The sequence below is a fragment of the Aedes aegypti genome, chromosome 1 (genome assembly GCF_002204515.2).
Source record: "Aedes aegypti strain LVP_AGWG chromosome 1, AaegL5.0 Primary Assembly, whole genome shotgun sequence".
Lineage (NCBI taxonomy): Eukaryota > Metazoa > Arthropoda > Insecta > Diptera > Culicidae > Aedes > Aedes aegypti.
The window spans coordinates 140,616,406-140,639,323 of record NC_035107.1 but is presented as its reverse complement, the minus strand read 5'-3'; the positions used below and the strand labels follow the sequence as shown (position 1 = coordinate 140,639,323).

General features: G+C 34.8%; 1 long non-coding RNA gene across 1 annotated transcript; it reads right to left on the bottom strand.

Moving 5' to 3' along the window:
- Window positions 1–16,902: 16,902 nt before the first annotated feature.
- On the bottom strand, window positions 16,903–20,544 carry LOC5564682. Its single transcript, XR_002501149.1, has 2 exons — window positions 20,339–20,544; window positions 16,903–18,005 (listed from the first exon to the last, which is right to left on the bottom strand). It is a non-coding gene; the product is annotated as an uncharacterized LOC5564682 (long non-coding RNA).
- Window positions 20,545–22,918: the final 2,374 nt, after the last annotated feature.

Below are 22,918 nucleotides of genomic sequence, written 5' to 3'. Positions count from 1 at the left end.
TTATTTTTTAACATCAATCAATGAGAAATGCATAACTTTCTGTACAGTTCACTTGCTTCCCATCGCTAACGACAACTGCTGGTCTTTTTCGTGCTGAGATTACAAAAAGCTTAACAGTTTAGTCTTCGCGCTGTACAACACTGTTGAAAAAACCTCGCTCTTTGTTCTCAACAGCAGCGTGGTGGCTCGGACGGTAGCAAACCGCGCGACGACTGGAAGGTTAATCCTGCCTAGTTTGGGTAGTGGCTACGGTTAGGGTAGCTTAGATCAATCTTCAGTATATATGCTATATATATGTATGCATATATGTATTTTATAAAATATCAGCAACGATTAATTTTTTTCAGACTCATGCAAAACGGTACAACTCAAGTGGCGCTAGTTCGAAAACCTTACTTTTGTGAGGGAAACTTTTATCTAGGTAACCTTGTGGTTCCAGTTTTTGCTACTTTCAGAAACATGAAATGGCAAACTCGCGTGCCATGCCTCGTGCGTGCGTGCTCGTAAATAGCGCTACAAATAAGCGACGACGATCGAGGCGGGTCAACGAGAAGAATGAAACAAAAAAAGCTTGTTCTGATCAGTGTTCCCCAAACACTGATCACACTGCGACCGCTGTTTCATCGGAAGTTGAAAAGGGTTTACCGAATAATAAACATGTTAAGGGTTTAAATTTTTCTATTCATAATAGAAGTTGAATATCGGCTCTGTGATGCTGAATATCGGCGTGTGATTGAAGGCTCACACGCCGATATTCAGCATCACAGAGCCGATATTCAACTTCTATTATGAATAGAAAAATAAAAAAAATAAATGAAATAGTAAAAAAAAAGAAGTACTCCGCAGTAGATTTTTAGAATATTTTAGCAAATAGTTGTTTGTTCTTGCATTAATTTATTTGTTAAATTTGTTTGCTTTTATTGTTTGATCAGTGACATTTCATGTACCATAAGGACGCCATTCACCGCTCATTGAATTAATTGGAAAAATCAGAACAAATTCTTGCTATAAAAATTATAAGCATGTATTGGTATACCAAAAAGGGTTGTATCAGAATGAAATTTAAATAATTTTATCTCATGCATTTTTTCTAAAACATAATTTTAGGCTGTTTAAGGCAATAAATATGAGTTCAACAATGATTTTACTATGGCAGATCAAAAAATGCTTCTTAGCTGCTAATGTTAAATATGTTGTCGTACTATAGTACAAAGATAACAATCAGCTAATTAAAGTAAATTGATTCCAACTAGTGCTGTGTATAGGGCCGCATACTTCGGATGAGCGGTGAATGGCGCCCTAAACCTGTATCATTGGCATACATATCATACGGTACCATTATACATTTTGACGTTGGATAACGTCTTACGGCAACATACTGGGGTACAATTTCGAAAAACGAAAATCGCTCGCATCACGAAAAGTGGTTAGATTTTGACTGTTAATAACATACTAACGCCCGGATAGATATTCGAGATTCTTGCACCAACCGATTGGAAATCTTTCTACAAATCGACTTCAATAATGAAAACTATTGATTTTCATGACTAAACTATTGATAAATGGGTAAATATCGAGGCATGTCTTATTTTCCATAGAAAAGCACATTTTTCTTGCTGTTATAAGGTTTTGATGTTTTGAAGTTTACATGTTCCGTAATATCGGGTGAAATTAATAATTTTTAACGGATTTTCTTGCCTGTTTTCAGTAATTTTAAAAATGCCAAACAACTGAATGCGGGAAAACAAGTACGACGGTCAGCCTCTTTGGCTCATGTGCCAAAGTTTTCTAACATATGTGTTTTTAGTGCCAGAAATCATCCCTTAAATAGAAAATCGGGGATCCCATTGGTAACCGAGTGTGTAGCTCCTTGTTTCTAAGCAAATGGATGGACCAGGATGAAAACTACCACCACTGGGAGACAGAGGATGATCTTCTCTTCATCGTAGCATAGTTGAATAACGTTTAAATCCATTCGTTTGCTCGGTAACAACAAGCTACACACTCGATTACCAATGGCTTTTAGGGCGAGATCACAGGTTCTGCGAGATTTCAAGAATTGCAATTAAAACGCCTAGGCAATTTCCTAAGGAAATCCCTGATATCTAACAGAAATTTAATTATTTCAGCCGTATGAGCTAATTGGTACGAGTTTAGAAGATGAAATCGGGCTCGGGGATATATTTTAAGCATCCTTACAAACATTACTTACTTTGAATAATGCCGTTGTCGTCGTCGCTACCTACATGTAAATGCATGCTAGAGCCACAGACAAACAGATGTAACAGCTATAACAATTATCAATTTGAAACATAGACACGTTAACATTTACGCCCAATGCTAAAAATACTTCATTTGGCCAACCGCGAACTAGATGGCGGTAGTGAGCAAACGTCAAACTCGAACAAAAGCGATGCGAGCGCCAAGAGTGGCCCGTCGCACATTGGTCTAGATTTTCAAAAAGCTGGCAAAAACCTCTGTACAATGTGTAACCGGCATTGAATTTGCATTATGTAATTTTAATTTTTACCATGTTTGCATTCTTTTTGATCCACTGTGCGGTCATTGAACTCAATACTAATACACACGCACAGCCACTTTGTAACCACCAAGTACAGAAATAAAAGTCAGTTCTTTGTAAGAAATCATTCACTCCGGGCGTTTTCTTGACTTTTCCCCGTCCGAGTTCTCGAGTGTTCCGCCGCGAGTTGAACCGAGCTGTAAATTGTAGTGTCCGCTGAATTAATCGAAGGCCGGTTCGCGAATTGATTCGGGGTTTGATTCGGGGTCGGAAAAATTGCTACATTTTACAACCTCATTTCCAAATTTAGTTTTTAGTTGAAAAACAAAGTAAAACATTCATCTACTATATCAGATAGTTGAGAAATCGTACGAGAAGTTAAAACCAAACATGTTTTTCTACTTGTTCAGACGATAAATAGCTGCACATGTCCAAAAACCTAAATTTTTGCTTCAAATTCAACTAATCAATTTTCACCAAAACCCGTGAAAATTATGGTTTCAGATTTTTTTCGGGTCGATAACTCATTCCCATATATATTCAACATCTTCGGATGCAAATTTGTATTCAAGTGTTGTTAACCTTATTAAATTCATAGTTATTGTCGTAAGCTGGGAGGGAGAAACCAATACAAAATTTCTGTACGTCTTAGTGAGACGGGATTCCGCTGTCACGAACTGTCACTGTGAGCCCAGATCTCAAACATTGGACTAACATGGAAAAAGCGCATAACTTATTATTATTATTATTATTTAATTTTACTAAAATTTTGAAAGAGGGAAAAACCCCTTTGAGTGATTTCTATTGGAAATCTTTCTCAAAGAGGCACAAAACCTCTTTAACTTTTCAATAAACGTTACAAATCAAACTTAAAACTAAAGGCTCATACGGTTACAAACCATAACAGAGCCAAAATCTTGAAAAATAACCATCGGCGTTAAAATAAGAGGGTCATCTGAAGCCAGTGAGGAAGAGAGTCAAAATCGAATCCGCGATATCTGAAAATAAAAGTAAAAGAAAAAACAAAGAGTATCAAACCAAATATGAGATCTCATTTAAAAACTGAAATAGAAGTTTCATTACAGGATACCATTTTGTACCAAGAATATCACGTACAGATACAGGAATAGGTTGACCCAAATATTCTATATTGTTGATTAATTTATTTCTAGGAGAAATGAATTTGTGACAATGAAATACAATATGATCGATGTCTTCATAAAATTCCCTACAATCACATAAATTGGAATCTATTATGTTAATGCGATATAAATGACTGTTACAATTATAATGATTTGACATCAACCTCGAAAAAGAGCAAATCAAATTACTACTTGCTGGCATATTTTTAAACCATGGAAAACGATTAACTTTAGGACAAATAGAATGACACCAACGTCCTTTGTCACTTGAGTTCCAACACGTTTGCCAATCCAAAAGAGATTTAATTTTCAATTTTGGATAAAATTCAGAAGGTAGTATGATACGGCTGTAAGTTATTCCGCGATGAACACCAAATTTAGTTCACGTATCTGCCTGTTCGTTACCATAAATTTTACAATGAGCAGGAATCCAAACTAATTTGATGATAAATCCTTGAAAACTAAGTTCAAGCAATATTTTTTTCATTAATAATATAATATAATGAGTTTTGAAATTGAAATTAATTGTATTCAAAGCCTGGAGACAACTCAAACTATCAGAACAAACAATATAAATATTTGGTGTACAATCTTTAATTAAATTGCACGCAAAATAAAGAGCAATTAATTCTGCTGAGAAAACAGAACAAGGAGATTGCAATTTAAAAAAATGACCAGAAAATAAATTATAGACACCACAACCTGCGATTCCTTCAATCAATGAACCATCAGTATAATAAAATTGTGCGGGAGTAATTCCATTGAATTTACGCTCGAACAAAATATTAGCAATATGAGAATGTTGAAATTTTGGAATTGGTTTTATTTCATAGAATAGAGACAAGTCAATTAATGGTTTGTATGAATGAATGGAAGTTTTTGAATTATGAAAAGCATTCGAAAGGATTGGTTCAATATTTTCTGTAGAACAATGAACAAAGGAATCTAACAATTTGCTCGTAGGATTAATATCAAATAAAGATTTCAAAATATCAATAAGAGGATGATTGTTTGAAAAACAATTCATCACAAATTTGCAATTTAATTCTTGAAAACGAATTTTCAGTGGTAATATGCCAGCAAGAACTTCTATTGATTGAGTATGTGTTGAATTCATAAATTTCAAACAAATTCTCAAGCAACGAAACTGTATTTTTTCAAGTTTGACAAAACATGTACTTACAGCGCTCCCAAATGTGAAACAACCATATTCCATTACTGAAAGAATAGTAGTTTTGTACAGTGTAATTAAATCAGAAGGATTAGCACCCCACCATGTACCTGTAATTATACGAAGAAAGTTTATTCTTTTTGAACAAACTTTTTGAATAAATTTAATATGAGCATTCCAGTTCAATTTAGAATCAAACCATATACCAAGATATTTATATTCATCAACTTGTTCAATTTCAATACCATTTAAATATAAATTAATCATAGAAGAAGGGGCCCAGATAGCCGTAGCGGTAAACGCGCAGCTATTCAGCAAGACCAAGCTGAGGGTCGTGGGTTCGAATCCCACCGGTCGAGAATCTTTTCGGGTTGGAAATTTTCTCGACCTCCCAGGGCATAGAGTATAATCGTACCTGCCACACGATATACACATGCAAAAATGGTCATTGGCATAGTAAGCTCTCAGTTAATAACTGTGGAAGTGCTCATAAGAACACTAAGCTGAGAAGCAGGCTCTGTCCCAGTGAGGACGTAACGCCAGAAAGAAGAAGAAGAAGAAGAAGTCGAATATTTTCTCGAAAATATTATATATTTTGTTTTTTGAACTGAAAAAGAAAATCCATTTTCATGAGCCCATAAACCAATATTGTTAAGGGCACATTGCATAAAGTGTCTTATAATTTCTCTATTTTTACCACTGATAGATAATACGTTATCATCAGCAAATTGTAATAGAAAACATCCATTAGGAATAATCGAAGCAATGTCACTTGTGAATAAATTATACAAGAAAGGGCTTAAACAAGATCCCTGTGGAAGACCAAAATAACTATGACGAATTATTTTGGATTTTCCATTATGATAAAAATTCATGATTTTGAAAGAAAATAAATTGCATACAAAATTTGAAATTAAATTAGGAATTTTCAAATTATGCATTTTATTGTATAATAAATCAATCAAAACAGAATCATAAGCTCCAGAAACATCCAGGAATGTTGACACAACATCCTGCTTTTTATTGAATGAAAGCTGAATTTGTGAAGCTAAAAGGGCAATACAATCACGAGTACCTCGACCTCTTCTAAATCCAAATTGAGAAGATGAAAAAATGTTATTGTCCTCAGCCCATAAGTCAAAGCGATTCAAAATCATACGTTCTAACAATTTCCGCAAACATGACAATAAACTAATGGGTCTTCTACTATCAGCGCCTGCAGGATCTCTACCAGGTTTGACAATATTGATAACTTTGATGAAACGCCATTCAAAAGGAATAATATTTTGACAAAATAAAGCATTATATATCGAAAGTAAATGAAGTTTTCCTTCATAAGATAGATTATTAAGAACAATAAATTTAATGTTGTCAATACCTGGAGCAGTATTTTTGGTTATTGATAAAGCCATGTCAAATTCAGCTAATGAAAATGGATTACAGAGTTCGGGATAGTAATTGATTGAATTAGTTTTGTAATTAATGGACGGAGGAACAAAATCAGGACAAATTTTCGAAGAAAAATCATCCATCCATTTTTCTGAATATTCTAAAATAGTAGGAGGAGAAGAGTTGTAATTTCTCAAATTACGTGCTACGGACCATAAAGTTGACAATGAAGTCTCTCTGTCCAAATTTTCAACAAAATTTTTCCAATAATTTCTCTTTTTTAGTAAGTCTGGTAAACTGTGCTTCAGCTTTGCAATATAAAAAGTAATCATTTCTGGAGCCTGATCTGCGAAATAGTTTAAAGGCTTCCGATTTGTTTCTTAAAGAAATGAAACACTCATTATCCCACCAGAACGAAGGTCGATTTTTTTTTAAGTTTTTGAAGTTGATTTATTATATTGAGATTTTTGTAAACAATCAATTAATAATTTTGAAAAAATGTTGTAATTAACAATTGGAATATCTGAATTGACAATATTGATCAATGAAATAGAAACAAGATCAGAAAATTTAACCCAATTAACATTTTTACAAAGATCAGGAGTAGAAGCTTCATAAAATATTTCAGTGTCTTCAGAAGTTTGCATTACAATCAAAATTGGTAAATGATCACTACCATTTGGCTGATCAATAGTTCTCCAAGATGATTGCATTGATAAATTATTTGAACATAAAGATAAATCAACGCAGGAATGATTATTAGGAGGCACAGCAATCCTAGTAATCGATCCATCATTAAGAATATTTAAATTCAAATCATCAATCAAATCCATAATTAAAGAACCTCTACTATCAGCTCTTTCACTACCCCAAGCAAAATTATGCGCATTGAAATCACCTAATATATAAAATGGTGGTGGAATTTCATTTAGAATACTTTTAATTTCTGATAAACTAAAACTTGTATTTGGAGGGATATAAAAACATATAATTGAAAACTCATGTATTTCCTTTCTAATAGTAACGGCAACATACTCTATTTGCGTTTGAAAGGATACATTTATATATATATATATTTAAATTCAATATTTTCGCGAATTCCAATTAAAACTCCGCCAAAAGATGTATCTCTATCTTTTCGAATAATATTATATTTAGGGATACGAAAAAATTTAGCTGTACCTAACCACGTTTCATTCAAACAAAATACATCTATATCGAAATTAGTCAATAAAACTTTCAATCTATCAATTTTTGGAATAATACTACGACAATTCCATTGTAAAATGTGTAATTTTTTGGAATTGAACGAAGCCATTAGGACGAAAATAGAGAAGAAATAAGGGGAACAAATGTATTCAATTTATCTAAAAGGGAAGCCAATAATGGTAAAATCAATTTGATTATTTTTTTTCCAAAAATCACTCAATCCCAAAAAATCAACAATTTCTTCCAAAATATTCAAAATTGATTGATTAGAACTTTCATTGTTTTTGTCACTGTCAATATTGTTCGAATTTTGATCATTTTTGTTAGTTGAATGGGTAGAATCAACTCTTTGAAATCCAGGAATATTATTAGAAGGACCAAGAGGAGGGAAATTCGTTCCAAATGAAGTAGATGGTGGAGGTTCAAAAAACAAATTATGGTTACTTAAAGATTTATTAGAAATTCTTTTCCTCTTACTAGGAGGTTTGTAAACAAAATTATTTAAATTTTGTGATGATTCAATTCCAACATCATCATTCAAAATATCATATAAATTGGAAGATGAAAAATTTTCAGTGGATTTTGTTATTTCAGCGTAGGACAATATATTTTTATTCCTAATTTTTTGATTGAATTTGGATTGATGGTCAATGTAAACAACACATTCTTTCAAAGAATTGTGTTTTTGTTTACAATAAAAACATAGATCCGAGGTTTTATTACACTCGGATGACTGATGAGCTTCTCCACATTTCGAACACTTCTGTTTGTTTGAACAAAAATTTGAAGTGTGTCCGAATAGAAGACATTTATCACAATGCATGAGCTTTGGATAATAAAGTCTCACGCGAAATTTTACATTATCAATCATAAAGTAATCCGGAAGAACTGAACCGGAGAACGTTATTTTAATACAATTTGAATGAAGGTATTTTGAATCATTTTCAACAAAAAGTAATTTCGATAAACGAACACAATCCAGAACCTTAACAGGAGAAATAGATTTGTTCTTGAAAACGCCTGAACCATGGATTTTGATATCTTCACAATCCGAAGATTCATCGTAAATAATTCCATTTATTTCGCAAGCATCCGAAGGAGCATAAACGCGATAGGAATCAAAAAATAATTTGGATTCAAGAAGAGCGTTAGCATCATCTCTTGATCCAAAAATTACTCGTAATTTGTCGAGCGACATTTTTATGATTTCTTTAACCGAAGTGTATAATTTATATAACTCAGAAGAGATCAATAGAACATTGATAGGTTTCTCTTTTTTACGAAAGTAAACTACGTAAGGTCCAGGAAAACTTGATGGATAAACCTTTATTCGAAAGGGTTTATTCGATGAAGAGGAATCATTAGAAAGAACGTTTTCTTTTGATCCCTCTCCATCATCAGTTTCCATAATAGAAACTCAACAATTAGAAATAATATGTAACAATTAAAAGAATAGAAAAATATAGAATAAAGTAAAAACAAATACTTAACAAACTTCAGGTGAACCAAACTGCAACCAATACCAAGGTGGCTTCAAGCTTAAAAACTGATCCAAAGCGAATAACGTCCTCTTGACAATATACTCCTTCCGCGCCACACAGGAAATCCTAACTTCTTCCGCACCACACAGGAATTATGTTCTCCAACGAAGAGTCCTTTCAGAGGCCACACAAATGCTTAAAATTCCAAAAAGGTCTCAACGCGCAGAACATTCAATAAACAACGTCCTCGAATAAGTACTCCTACCGCACCACACAGGGAATCGTCTACTTCCGCACCACACAGGCAAAACACTCCAAATCTTCTTCCGCGCCACACAGGAACACAAACGCAACACAAGATCCGTGAAGTTTTCTTCAAACTCGCCGTTCAGGCAATCTTGTTCTTCTTCCGCAACACACAGGAGTCGTATTTCCAAATTCTTGAAAAAATTTCTCTGAAAAGAGAAAAAATGTCAGATGGAAAAAACAACGTCTTACCCGTTCAAGGCCTGCTACAACAATGAAGCGCATAACTGATTAAAACACATTTTCGCATTTCATCAAAAGTGACAAAAATTGAATGAAAATCAATTCATGCACACAATGCAAGTAATGTCACGTGAGCACCTTTCAATCGGATTGAATATAAAGCATTGAAAAACGCATCGTTTTACTTTTCCCAATAAAAATTAATATTTAGTGCATAGAAAACTGTGGCCCTTTTTCCATGTTTGTCAGGAAAAATCGAAAGTACACAACAAAAGAAAACTAGCGATTTTCCCCAAGCCTGCCTTGATTGTTGTTGGCAAGCTGGAGTTATCTTGCAGTTCGAACAAACATTGTTCTATATTTCGTGTGTAGTATCGGTGCCTCCCTCCCAGGTCGTAGGTACTTCAACTATTTAAAGAAGAGCTTCTTTATACCGTACAAATCGCTCCCCGTCACTCCCCGCAAAGATACTTGCACAAACGCGCGGTTGAGACTAAGGAATCGATTGAAGAAGAATCTCCTTGCCTAAGTTTGCCTAAACGATAGTTGTTTGAAAAAGTTGAGAGCCAAAAAACGTATGAAAAAGAGCATTTTTGTTAGAATTTTGCCCTATGACAACCAAAAAAATGTGACTTTGCCCAAAATAGAATCTTCCACCCTAAATCATATTCCAAAACACTTGTAATGGCTAAACAAATTTCTGCCATGTTTTTTTTTCAAAACTGGACTAATGTGCGTCGGCCAACTATCGAATATTAGAATTGGGCGCTATTCTGTTGTGCGATGAAAATAATCAGAGTGTTACGTCTGTTTGTCTGTGCTAATTTGAGCTGAAACTGCATCTAGATTGTATGTGCAGCGCACATATATTTTTGCAATCAAGCTTCGCATTTGCACTTTATTAATTCTGCACACAAAAGTTACGACTCAGTAAGGGGCGGTCCATTTATTACGTAAGACAATTTTTGGGATTTTTCAACCCCCCCTCCCCCCATGGTAAGACTTTTTGTATGAAAATAAAAAATAAATTGTATGGCGTGTAAGAAATCTCATTTTTGCATTTTTTCACTTCAGGACGTTAGGCAGCGATGCAATCTTGCGTCCTGATGTGAAAAAAAGCTAATAAGCCTGCGTCTTGTCACCTTTATTAACAGAAGAGAGGATCGATGAAGAGAAATCGATCATGTGACTTACGCCCTTATTCTAGCACACGCTTGAAATGTCTCTGGTTGTAACTTTTTTACGTCGAATGTATTGTTGTGACCCTGAAAAGGGCGGTTTTGTTTGAAATTGTGCTGCAATTAAATTTAAGCGCGTTCTCCACGGATACGACGAGTCAGCTGGATGTCCTTCGATGCTGACACGCTTGGCGTGGATCGCGCACAGGTTGGTATCCTCAAACAAACCGATCAGTTAGGCCACTCGCTTCCTGCAGGACCATGACGGCCGAGCTCTGGAATCGCAGATTTGCCTCTACATTTACCCGGATACCACGACGAAGCAGAAGAAGTTCTTCATGGTGCAGAACTTCTTCGAGTATCAAAAGGAGATCATGTCAATAATCATGACTGGCGCAACATCGACAACAATCATAACATCGATATGAGCAAAGAAGAGAACATGGAGTTCGCGGACTTCATGGAGAAGTACCTCAACCTCAAACTGGCTTCGGAACCCACTAAAGCAATCAATCTTAGTGGATCATGCGTGGACCTAAAGTTCAACCGAAATATTTGTTTGGGGAGCAAGAGTTACTGCTCATGCTTCTTCTTCCATCGGCCGATTCTATCGGTGTTGAAGTGTTAACCGAACCAACCAAATAATAACACACTATGTCCATAATAGGTCAGAATTGACATGCAACAAATAGTATGAAAATTGATTGGATTTTTATAAGCAATCTTTCATAAGTTCGTGACGGAAATAGAAGAATCTAACGTTATCCAACGTCAACTTGGCGGTTGTATCTCGGAAACAACCTGTCATTTTTTCACATTTCAACTTTTTTTCTACAAAAACAAATGGTTTATCTTGCGTCCCAAAAAGCCCAAAAAGTTATGAAAAATATCGAACGACTGATTTTTGACAGGATTAAAAAGTTGAAATGCTGTTAAATTAGCGGCGAATGGCGTCCACACGGTACATACTTATTTTTTATCATCATTTGGGCAACTCATTAAGGCGCAAGAAAAAATGGCACACAAGTCAGAATTGAAAAAGCAGTTTTCTCCTTTTAAAACAACAAATTGATGAAAATAAAAACATAGCCTTTTTATTTGGCAAATAAAAGAGCTGTGTGTTTTTATTTTATTTTATTTTACTATTTAAAACGTGAAAACTGCTTTTTCAGTTTTGACTTATGCATCATTTTTACTTGGGCCTTAATATTAGGGATGGTACACAAATTATGTCACGCTGTCCTTGATTGATCTTTTATTGACAAGTGATACTGATTTCATCGTTAATTTTAATCAAGTAGCTGCTCCAGGATTTTCTTATCACGATATAATATTTTCTTCTTTGAATATTCGACGCACTGAGCCAAAGTCTGTTTCGTACTTCAGAGATTACTCTCGTTTGGATAGAGCTAGTTTAGAAAACACCTTAAATTGTACTGATTGGTCACTGTTTTACGCTATCAATGACTCTGATTTGGCATTAAATATTTTGAATCAATACGTTTCCCAGTTATATGATACTTTTATTCCTCTTCGCAGACATAAACCTAAGAGATGTAACCCGTGGTTCAATAATGCGATTTCATTGGCTATGATAGAGCGTGATATTGCTTATCGGTCTTGGGTCAGAAGTAAAAATCATCTTGATCATGAACAATATAAGAGAATTCGAAACCATGTTACGAACATGATTAAGGAAGCAAAATGCAATTATGTTACTAATGTTGTGGATTCTCATATCACCAACACAACTCTTTGGAAAAAAACTTAAGGATATCAATGTCACTACTGATACTTGTGCAATTCCGTTAGAAAATACCTGTGATGAGATTAATGAATATTTTTGCTCAAATTTCAATGTAGATCAAAATTTACCACCACTCGCAGTACCTAATGAACATGGTTTCAAATTTACATTAACCGACGAATATTCTGTTTCAAACGCAATCAATGCTATAAAATCTAATGCGTTGGGATTAGATGGAATTCCTCTTAAATTTGTTAAACTAATCTTACCTTTCATTATTACTCCTATAACTCATGGGGGCCCAGATAGCCGTTGCGGTAAACGCGCAGCTATTCAGCAAGACCAAGCTGAGGGTCGTGGGTTCGAATCCCACCAGTCGAGGATCTTTTCGGGTTGGAAATTTTCTCGACTTCCCAGGGCATAGAGTATCTTCGTACTTGCCACACAATATACGCATGCAAAAATGGTCATTGGCATAGTAAGCTCTCAGTTAATAACTGTGGAAGTGCTCATAAGAACGCTAAGCTGAGAAGCAGGCTTTGTCCCAGTGGGGACGTAACGCCAAAAAGAAGAAGAACTCATGTGTTTAACACTATTATCAAAAGTTGTAAATTTCCTACTGTTTGGAAGCTTTCAAAAGTAATTCCTATAAGAAAAAAAAACCAAGGAAGAGTGATATACATAACTTAGACCGATAAGTATATTGTGCGCTTTATCAAAAGCACTAGAAAAAATTTTGAAAAATCAAATTCAGGAATTTCTTACCGATTTTAGCCTTTTACACCCACTGCAATCTGGTTTCAGATCAGGACACAATACTTCTAGTGCTCTTTTGAAAGTACATGACGATATTCACAAAACTATTGATCAGAGGGGAAAAGCGCTTTTACTTCTCATTGATTTTTCGAAAGCTTTCGATAGGGCTTCACATAGGGTTTCACATTATCATTTATTAAGAAAGCTTTCAACTCAATTTTACTTCTCCAGAGATGCTGTGAACCTTATACGCTCGTATCTAACCGACCGTTTTCAGGTAGTTGATGTGGATGGAAAAATGTCTAGAAAAGCTGGCATAACATCTGGAGTCCCCCAAGGATCAGTTTTAGGTCCACTCTTGTTTTCATTGTTTATCAATGATTTACCTTCTATCTTGAGATATTGTAGCATACATATATTTGCTGATGATGTTCGAATCTATATTTGCTCTACCAATCTTTCTGAATTAGAATTAGCGCGTCTAATTAACTATGATCTTTCAAATATTATGGCTTGGTCGATTCTCAATCTTCTTCCTATAAATTTATCGAAAACAAAAATAATGTTTATTTCACGGTCACGCAGCGCACCTAGCATTTTACCTGAAATTAGAATTGGCAATGACATAATTAGTTATGTTAATAAAGCATCCAGCCTCGGTATTATTTTCCAAAACGACCTTGAGTGGGACTCACACATTGATTCCCAGTTTGGAAAATTTTTTGGAGGTTTGAGACACTTAAAACAAACAGGAAGCATGTTACCAACTCATGACAAGCTTCGACTCTTTAAGGCCTTACTTTTACCTCATTTTACATACGGTCTCGAGTTAACTCTCAACGCCTCAGCAAGAGCTATCGACAGATTACGGATAGCTTTAAACTGTTGCGTTCGTTGGGTCTTCAATCTATCGTTCTACTCCAGAGTCACACACCTGCAACCAGAGTTACTCGGATGCAGTTTTTATGAATTCTTCAAAATCAGAACAGTTATAGCTATTTTCAAAATAATTATCACTAAAACGCCACGTTTCTTATCAGACAAATTTCAACCATTTCAAAGTATTCGAGTAAATAATTTTGTAATACCGCAATATAACACCTCACATTATGGAGCATCGTTTTTTGTTCGTGGTATTGTATACTGGAATCAGCTATCGTCCGAAACAAAATCATGTTCTAATATATCAGAGTTCCGTAGGAAAAACACACAACACTTTTCAGGAAGGAATTAAAGTTAATGTTTAAGAATAGATGTAGTATAACCATAATGTTAATAACATAATAATTTGAAAGTTGAATTCCGATTGCTAAATTTTAAAAGAATTGTCCTTACTTAGCAAGTATTTGTAATAAATAAAAATAAAAAATTAACCCTCTAATACCCAACCCCGCCTTTAGACGGGGTACACTTTGGAATTTTGTGTATTTTTTCGTAGCTCGGAAATCAAAATGATTTTATTTTTGGCTTAATCCTTGACTCATAACACGCATATGAGAAAAGTTTTTTATGACTTTTGAAACTTTTTTGTATTTTTGAAAATTGTTTGAAAAATTGTATTCTTATATAACCTACAAATGCCTAGGGTTTATTTAACGTGTATTATTAAAAGTCGTGCCTTTTATATTTTTCTACTATTAATCTATAACAGAAGAAGGGCTTGGTGGTATTAAAATAATTCCAAACCTGTGTTTCCGTTAATTACACGGAAAATAAAAATATTTTCAGAAAAATATTTGAAATTTATTATTTTTAAAAGTACCGTGAAAACTTGAATTTTTATTGTTGTCAAAAATCAGTAACTAGAAGAGGCTTCAAGAAAAAATGAAAAAGGATAGGGATGTTCGAAAATAAAAATTATAAAAATCAAAAACCAAAATTCATAGATTAGCGAATAAAAATAAATCATTGCCCAAAACGTGTTTAGAACGATTTTAGATAACTAAAAATGATATTTAGATCGAAAATAAAAATTTGGGTATTAGAGGGTTAAATAAAATAAATTTCCACTTTTTCGACCCCCTCCCCCCCTTTGTCACACTTTTTGTATGAGTTCTCCGAAAATTTTGTAAGGCTTGTCCCGCTTGGCTCGACCCCATCCCCCCCTTGGAGCGTGACGTAATTTGTGCATGACCCCTTATATGTTCTTTATTATTATATTAATTTATGATGAAATAGGCATTCAAGTTTGGGTTCTTGTAAAGATTTTGGTTATATATTTACGACACCTTTGTAACAAAACCAGACACTTTACACAATACCTGTAACATGTTACAAAGTTGATTCTTATTTTGCGTTTACTTGTAGTTGGTATCACCACGCTCGCGTTGTGCGTAACAAGCGAGCTATTCTAATTATACGCATTGGAAGTAATAATGTGGCAAATTCAGGTAAATCATATAAGGTACCGCGGGGCAAGTGGGTAAATGGGGTAAGTGAAAACAATTGATATATTTCACTGAATATGTGAAATAACGTTTTGAATTCATGCGTAAACCTTTGAGGCCATTGAGAACATTACGATAGGTAAGATATTTCTGAGATTTTTCAGCCATTATTGCATAATAGAGTGAAAAATTGTTAGCCTGCCAACTATTACTCCGTAACAAGTTGGCAGCGTACAATCTTATTTTAATATTTTCAGTGGAAAAAAGTTGCGGAAAACAATTTTCTGTACCACTTCTTAGTTGTCCTCTGTGACAGTTTCAAACTGCAATAAAAAAAGTTTTAAAATTAATTCGACGTAGACCTAAAAATAACTAAATTTAAATACCGTAAATTTTCTTATCAGATGGGGCAAGTGAAAAGTTTATCATTAAAGATTGAATTTGTGTTTTCTCTTTAAGAAGCCATAAGTAACCATGGTTCGCAATTATCTTAGAAAAAACATAACGTGCTGATAGTTCAAGAAACACTATACTCAAGCGTTAAAAGCTATTAGAAATCATGGAAATTCTCTAAAAGATGTTACCAAACATTAAAATATCAATATGTCTACTTCGGGCAGCCAATTAAAAGGAAGACGTTGACTGAAAAGTTGCAATATTAGAGAACACACGGAAATCTCGTGGAATGTCTATGTAAAGCTAGTTCAAAACATAAAAATGGGATATAGGTCTATCCACATAAAAAAAGATTCTAAATACGTTATTGAGGGATTCCGTTTGATTTCTCCCGAAGGGTTATCCGACGTCATATCCGACTTTCTCAAAAACAAATAACGAGCGGTGGGAATTATACAGAGCAGAAATGCAATTGCTGTCCTATAATGTAAGAACTAACATTGGAAATGTTGCAGTTATAATGTTGTCGAATCATTTCAACTAACATAACTGAACAGAAGAAAATTCAAGTGAAAAGAATAACATTTTCTTTGTTTACATATTATTTATGTTATTGTTCATTGGGAAGCCTTAACAAATGTTAAAGCTTATAGAAATCGTGGATATAACTGTTTATTTTTGAATTGATTATTCAAAACAGTAAACTTTTCACTTGCCCCACTTTTGGGGCAAGTGAAAAGTAAAGAGACATATTTCAAAAACTTTTTCTGTATTTTAATAAAAATCAATTTCAGCATGCTGCTTATATTTGGTGGGAGTCAAGCTAAAAAAAATACACGACCTCATTTGTTTTAATTTAAAGTCTCTAGAATTTGAAGAATCTCAACTATGCGAATTCCATTACCCACTTGCCCCACGGTACCTTACATTTCTATAAACTTTTCATTAGGTACAGGAGAACTTTTGTAGAAAGGGGCTGTGAGATGCTTGTAATATTTGTACATATATGAAAAGAGATAGGTATAAAAGCTGGACATATTGTGGTAATAAAGGTTTTTATTATTTAACTAAGAAACACAATGGAACGAATTCATAGCAGCTATGGCTGGACATATTTTACCTTAACTAATCTTAGGCTTTTGGTAAGACTCACTTCTGCCAGTTTAAGTAACTAATACATTTGATTCTATGTGTTTAAGGCAGAATTATTGTCATGTTTTGAATACTCGAGTTCAACCCGTTTAATCTCAATCGCTAGAGTCACGTTTCGACTACTTACTGATACGTTGCAATATTGCTAGTTGATTGTCCTTTTTGGTGCGAGGTTTTCTCTGCCTGCCCTTCTTCTTTGGGGGCCCTTCGGAAGCTGTTTGCAACTGTGTCCCGACTGTCACCTCGGTTGGTTGCATTTTACGATAGATATTGAAAAATATGTTCTCCGGATTTGGAATCTCACTCTGGCTGCTCGAAAAATCTCTCAATAGGGTTTCGATATACTTTTCGTTCCGTAGGAAGCTGCTATCCACACCATGAGCTCTAGATATGTTCTCTACCGTATTGTACATCCACAAGATGACTATTTCCAGATGCGGTGGCGAAAGTTTCTGCAGTATTTCAGTCAGATCCAGCAGTGCTTCATAGAACAGCACTACGCAACGTTCGTAAACACATCGAAAACCAATTTTGCTTCGATAATTGATTTGCGGGTCTATGTCGGGAGTTACGGAGATCAATTTTCTGTGCAAGTCTGCCTCAGTAATTTTGTTGAACGCATAGATAACTAAATGGTTTATTAGCTTTATAGCGCACTCATTGTTGACTAGTTCAGTGATTTCGGTAGGTATTGTGCCAACAATATCCTGAGGCTGAGTTTCCAATGCAGGCGTCCGTACAAAGGAACTTTCTATGCATGGCATTTTAGAGCTTGGTGGAATAGTAGCATTCTGTTCACTGACCCACTGTTCGGTATATTCTCTTTTACTAGGAAAATCGGCACTGCAAATTGTATTTTCCTCGGTTTCTGGAAGACGCGCATCAGCATTTGAATTTGCTTCGAATGGAATGGTGGTGGATGTGTCATCGGATTTCTCGGATTTAACACATAAATCGATTACCTCGCAGCTTTTATCCATTTAAAACCTAAAAGTACAGAGCAAAGCGTTTAAATAATTTACTTTTCGATAAATTTAAAAGCAAACTACAGTCAACCCACAGTTTGATTCTTCATAGAATCGGAGCAGACAATTATCTAAGATTTTGGACGTTGTTGGGAAATGTCAAGGAAAATTTTTATTTTAGGAGAAATTTTCGAAACAAGTCCATGAGGTACCGTGATGCTACCATATTTTGCGCACACTCCTAATTTCGCTCACTGTCATTTTATTCATACTTGTTTATGCATATTGGACTATATAATTGCATATTATGCAGTCATTACTGAAGTAGAATTATTCAAAATAGTAGCTGGAAAAAAATTCTTTCGCAGAACATGTTTAAAATGTCAGTGAGCGAAATTAGGAACGCGCGCGAAATATGGGTACTTTACGGTATTTTGAAACAAAATTCAAAACTACATTAGACGAAATTTGGGTATGTTTAAAGTCATCCTTAACCCATTCTTTCCAACGACTTGAGTGCTTAAACAAATAATGTTACAATTAGGCTACATTTTTCAAAATTGTTAAAAAAAAGTTTAGTTAATTTTTAATAGTAGCTTGCTTTGAAAAACAATCAAGTTTTACTATTGAAACCATTAGTTGACTGTTGGATTGCATTGATGGATATGGAGTCATATCCTAGTAGCTATTGCATAGTATTCATCTAATTCAGTTTGTATCATGCTCTTCGAAAAAAATGGACCTCTGGAGAATGGGAAAAGAGGTTAATAATAAAAAAAGGATCTCTAAATTCCTTCGAAGATTTTTTTTTTCCATTGCTCAAAATTTTATTTTCTTCGAAGAAAATATGCGCTGTAATTCGTCTACTGGAGTATTAAGAAAGTTTAATCCACACGACTGTTTAAGGGAATTTCTAAAAAAAACATCGGACGGTATCCATAAAGAAATTTATGTAGGAATTATCGGAGTAATAACGGGAAAATTACTGTAGTGTAGACTGCTGAGGAATCTTAAATCTTTGAAGATTTCGTGTGGTTTGTTGAGAAATTCCTTGAGAAAGAGTACTGCAGTAGTGTTTGGATGAATTGCTGCAAAAAATCATAAAAAAAGAACTAAGAGAGCTTTACGAAGAATACCAGGTCGAATTTATTGAAGAATTCATAGAAGAGTTCTTAACAGATTTCCTCTAAAACCCCTTAAGGATTTTATGTAGCAATCTATGGTAGATAAATCTAGAAGGAATCTACATGAATAGGTGGAAAAATTCTTGGTATCGAAATCTCAGGAATAAACCATTGTGTATTTTCTCGGAGAAATTCTGGAAGACCTTCTAGAGTAACAACTAGAGAATTCAGTTGAAGGATTAGAGGAAAAATATCCGGAGAAAATCCTAGGATAGTCTTTGGAAAAAACAATGTAATCCCTGAGAAAATTACCGGAAGTAGTAGCGTTGGAGAGATCAAGGATTTCCTGAAGCAAATTCACGAGAAATTTCTCTGAACATCTTTTAAAAAATCGCTAGAAAAAAAAATCTGGGACAATTGGTAGATAGATCTCTAGAAGAATTTCTAAAAAACAAGAGTCCCAAATGAAATATCTGGTGAAATCAATAGGATAATCCTTGGAGCTTTTTTAAGGAATCTAAGCCTTTTTTTAATAACTTGTAGAATAGTCGCGTAATAGTTTCTGAAAGTTTCTTTAGAGCATTTAAATTTTGCCACAGGATTCATTGCAAGCAAAATAAGGAAAAAAAAAAACTTTAGAGACCACTTTGGTTGAAATGGAGACTTAAGAGACATTCCATCAAAAATAGAGACTCAGTTGTTTCGTTTGATATGTTGTGGGTCCCGCACTTTCAAAGATCCTCCGTTTTACGGTACCGTAATCATCGATCGGCATGACCCTCTTAATGTCTAACATGAGGTCTGCAAACAATATAAGCATGAAAAATGCGATTGTTACTAAAAAAAGGCGTTGTCGAAAACGATTCCGTTGTCAATACTTTAGTAAGTATGTTCAATTAAGCGAATTTAACAAATTACTTTAGAGAATGCAGAACTTCCTAAGGAAATTGCAGACCATCTGAATCTTTCAGCAAACAAATTCAAGTATACAGTTACGAGCAATGGGTGCCAGTACTTGTTTTTTTTTGCACAATTTGAATTTTTATGTGAATCATTTAATATCTTAAAAAAAAAAAAAAATGATCGATGTTACCCCGGAATACGGTACTCAAACTTATTGTAAATCTCAATGCCACATCAATCCATATCGATTGTGTAATTATTTCTTAGCGTGTAATGGCCTCCGGTTGGTCCTTAAAACAAGAATGATTAATATATTTATTGAACTTACCTTATCAGCGTTAGTTGAACACTATTTTAGTTACAGTTTCTCCAAGCACATCGAAAATTCGTCGCGCTAGTTACTATCGAGTGTTAAATTTGAATTATTAGGTATTAATTTAGCGGTGATAAAAAAAAACTAAAGCGACCACGAATGATCATGAGCGAGTGCGTGAAATTGTTTGATAAACAGTTTCGATCTGTCAAAACCGCCGGGGACACGACCATCACACTCTAGGGAAAAGTAACACATCAGCTGTTGCATTGCAACTAGAAATCCTTTATAAGATAAAGGATCACTAATTGGGTCCTAAAATTTTTAATGAAATCTTGTTTTTATGTAAGAACACGAAAGAGCATGTTACTGTAACAACTTTGACAATTTTTCCGGCTCAAATAATGGCTATATCATGTTTTAACTTTAATTTTTAAAATTTGGTCCATAAATGAACCTTGACACTTTTGATCATGTTTGACGTTCGCTTAGTCGACAAAAACACCACAGGGGTTTGAGTTCGACCACTGGGGTTGTTCCTATCTGACATTTCGTAAGGGGCACGGAAAACAAAATACACACAAAATTTGAGTTTAAGCCAAAGGATGTGACAAAATCTCAAAAAATGTTTTTTGGGCTCAAACCAACGGAAAACATTAGAAAATTGAGTAAACATGTGTTCTTGGCTTAAACTTAAGCGTTTGGCACTAAAATTGGGACAGGGCTTTAGGACCCTATTGCAACTAGAGTGCCTGTAAATAGCATTATTATATTTGTCCACTCTGGTTGCAACGATTCAATCTTATATGAAACAAGTGCACGGAGACGGAATTCAACTCAATTTTGGGTTGTTTCGACGCAATTCCGTAGTTGAGCCCAATAACTCAATTTTGGCTAAATTTCCAAGGTAGTTTGGCTTTAATTCCATTAGAAAAATATACTCAATTTTGGGTTGATTTAACGCAAAATTGGGTTCTTTCGACCCAACCGTAAGAAAAGTTGCATTTACCCAAATTTGGCTTATTGGGCCAAGGTAAACCCCCCCCCTCCCCCCCCCCCCCCTCCCCATGGACTTATCCACGGTCTTCTTTTGTCCTCGACTTTCTTTTTCTTTTCTGCTCTAAATGCGGGCAATGTTTACATTAAATGACATCCGGACCAACATCCGGACAACGAATGTTCGCCGGATGAACACGAAGTGGATGAATGCACAACGAAATCGTTCATTTTTTGTAAACATGGCCCGCAATAAAAGGTTTTCTTCCCGCTGGAAGTTGCAGCGTGACGTCATCGTAGATTAGTTCATTGGGTAGATGCAGCTCTCTCTATTTTTGACAACATTCGTGTGGGAGAAGAAGAAAACCGAGATATTTTGAGTCTAATAATCGATATACTTAATTTTGGGTAAAGTAAACTCAAAAATTAGGTAAAAATATTTCTCCGTGTGGACTTTTAAAGCTGATTCAATCAGTTATTCAATCGTTATTTTTGTGATGGCTAACCATGTCGAATAAGATTTTATTGGGTCGAGATTTGTGAAGAGACAAAATAGTTATTTGTTGAAAATTATTAAATAATGTATAAATTATATTTTAAAAATAATAAATAATTAATAAAATAATTTTTATTCATTCACAGGGGAAATTTACAGCCACTTGCTGTGTTAAACTGATTTTGAGTGGAAGGAACGTGTTCCAAGACTGACACCACAAAATGGATCACGTTCACGGTGTGTATTAGGGTAAGTTTACCAAAATCGGACAAGGGATTCGACAGAAATTTGCAACACACTGAGAAAAATCTACACGCCAAGGTCGTGTGTTTTACTTATAGATTTGCGCAATGAGGAAAACCACGACTTGAGTGTGGTAGCTATATGGATTTCGTCATTGACTTCACGGTTAATAACATGTGTATTAACATTAAGTTGTCATGAGAAACAAACATGAATGTTTAAATATTAAAACATGAAAACCAACTGATTTGCTTATTGAATTCGAAATGTAGTGGCTTTAGATAGTCATGTGTGATAAAACATGAATGTCATGAGACTGAAAGAAGAAATTTGATAGAAGAAATCTTGCTCCCCAAAATATGGATTCGAGGCTCCCCTGCTTGTCGCAAGCTCACTTGAATGTTTTTTTTATTCATACAAGTGAGTCAGCAACAAGCGGGGCGCCGCAAATCCATAATTTGGGAAGCCCCGGATTAGCATATTTCATTTTATTGGAAGCTGAAAGCTAGGAAAATCTGTTAGTGGAATCCGATTTTTCTCTAACACCATACATTACATCTGTGGCGGATACACCCCTGACTACGCCTGTGGAACGCGATCGGTAGAAGTAGAAGTCGAACGACAGAATGTTATGCTGGATAATCATAACATTCAGCCGTTGTAGAACAGTTCATCGCTTACACATTGCTTACACAGCAGAAAGTATGAGTCACGCCACTCAGTAGGTAGGCTAGCGTAAGGAAATGATTTTTGAATAAAGAAGATATATACGAACCACCGACTGGACAACATCATTCTATCCAAACTAATCCAGTCAATGCATGGCGATCCTAAGCCAGTATTAAGACCATAAATTAGTG